Raw genomic sequence first — 2,500 nt, forward strand, 5'->3', positions numbered from 1 at the left:
AACCTAACCCATATTGTGCCTTAACCTAACCCATATTGTGCCTTAACCTAACCCGTATTGTGCCTTAACCTAACCCGTATTGTGCCTTAACCTAACCCGTATTGTGCCTTAACCTAACCCGTATTGTGCCTTAACCTAACCCGTATTGTGCCTTAACCTAACCCGTATTGTGCCTTAACCTAACCCGTATTGTGCCTTAACCTAACCCGTATTGTGCCTTAACCTAACCCGTATTGTGCCTTAACCTAACCCGTATTGTGCCTTAACCTAACCCGTATTGTGCCTTAACCTAACCCGTATTGTGCCTTAACCTAACCCGTATTGTGCCTTAACCTAACCCGTATTGTGCCTTAACCTAACCCGTATTGTGCCTTAACCTAACCCGTATTGTGCCTTAACCTAACCCGTATTGTGCCTTAACCTAACCCGTATTGTGCCTTAACCTAACCCGTATTCTGCCTTAACCTAACCCGTGTTGTGCCTTAACCTAACCCGTGTTGTGCCTTAACCTAACCTGTGTTGTGCCTTAACCTAACCCGTGTTGTGCCTTAACCTAACCCGTGTTGTGCCTTAACCTAACCTATGTTGCGCCTTAACCTACCCTATATTGTACCTTAACCTAACCTATATTGTACCTTAACCTAACCTATGTTGCGCCTTAACCTAACCTATGTTGCGCCTTAACCTAACCTATGTTGCGCCTTAACCTAACCTATGTTGCGCCTTAACCTAACCTATGTTGCGCCTTAACCTAACCTATGTTGCGCCTTAACCTAACCTATGTTGCGCCTTAACCTAACCTATGTTGCGCCTTAACCTAACCTATGTTGCGCCTTAACCTAACCTATGTTGCGCCTTAACCTAACCTATGTTGCGCCTTAACCTAACCTATGTTGCGCCTTAACCCAACACACGTTGCGCCTTAACCCAGCACACGTTGCGCCTTAACCCAACACACGTTGCGCCTTAACCCAACACACGTTGCGCCTTAACCCAACACACGTTGCGCCTTAACCCAACACACGTTGCGCCTTAACCCAACACACGTTGCGCCTTAACCCAACACACGTTGCGCCTTAACCCAACACACGTTGCGCCTTAACCCAACACACGTTGCGCCTTAACCCAACACACGTTGCGCCTTAACCCAACACACGTTGGGCCTTAACCCAACACACGTTGGGCCTTAACCCAACACACGTTGGGCCTTAACCCAACACACGTTGGGCCTTAACCCAACACACGTTGGGCCTTAACCCAACACACGTTGGGCCTTAACCCAACACACGTTGGGCCTTAACCCAACACACGTTGGGCCTTAACCCAACACACGTTGGGCCTTAACCCAACACACGTTGGGCCTTAACCCAACACACGTTGGGCCTTAACCCAACACACGTTGGGCCTTAACCCAACACACGTTGGGCCTTAACCCAACACACGTTGGGCCTTAACCTGCTCTGTAATTGTCATACGACGCGTTAAATTAGTGTAGTGTTGCCTAACTGCAACCCCCGCAATATAGTTTGCTACTCGCACTGCCCGGTCCCCAGAGTATCGCTTCATGTTAAACACCTTGCAGCTATACACTGTAATGCGGATGGCAGCAGGACGTACATGCTCAATGCCCTTCGCAGTTGTTCATTGGCATTCGCATGGCGAAGCACAGCCTACGTTGTGGTACGGCTTGTGTCAACTGTCCGCTGATGTTGTACGTCCAAATCACACACTGTACTGCACATTGGTCCTCATGTACTGAATGATACATCGTGGTACATGTGTGACCGTACCACGACTGCGCCAACAACGGCGAACCATACGGTCCAAATATTGTGCACTCAGCTACATGTCGTCTCCCTATAAGAGCTGGATTGCAGTATGGTATGCCGTGGATGGCGATCGGCATGAGCCGTCTGTTGATGTAGTGGCGCGTGTTGTCAGACGTAGTCGTCTCTTCTCACACACCGTGATAGCATGGTGCACTGCGTTCCACATCTGCGACATGCGACAGAGGCCGGTTGACAGTCGTTCGCGCAATGGACATCGCATACGTACGGGGGCCACCTTCCACGTGTTCGCGAAGCGTGCACATGTTGTTGCGTGTATGTGGGCAGACATAGTGTGTCGTGACACCTGACACAGGCATGCAACAATCGTTGAATTTGCAAATGGCGATGGACGTCTACGTTTGCTGGTGACGTTACGCAAATGAAGAACTGGTAAACCGTTGTGGTGCGGTTGTTCTCGCTAGAGGTGAATCAGTGATGGCGACGATCGGTTGAGCTACCAACCGGTTGTTTCAGCGATACCCACCATGCCCACGAACGTGAATGGCATGTGGGTGTGAAGCGATACGCGGCGGTGGCTGGGTGGGACCGTCCCCGGCCGGTGAGGGGGGGCCTCCCGGCGTGCTGGCCGCGCGGTGCGTGGGCGCACGCGCTACAGCCGGCTGGTGGGGGCGGCCAGTGGCAGGCGCGCCGGCCGACGGAGGCGGCAGGCG

This window comes from Schistocerca serialis, unplaced genomic scaffold (assembly GCF_023864345.2).
Source record: "Schistocerca serialis cubense isolate TAMUIC-IGC-003099 unplaced genomic scaffold, iqSchSeri2.2 HiC_scaffold_141, whole genome shotgun sequence".
NCBI lineage: Eukaryota > Metazoa > Arthropoda > Insecta > Orthoptera > Acrididae > Schistocerca > Schistocerca serialis.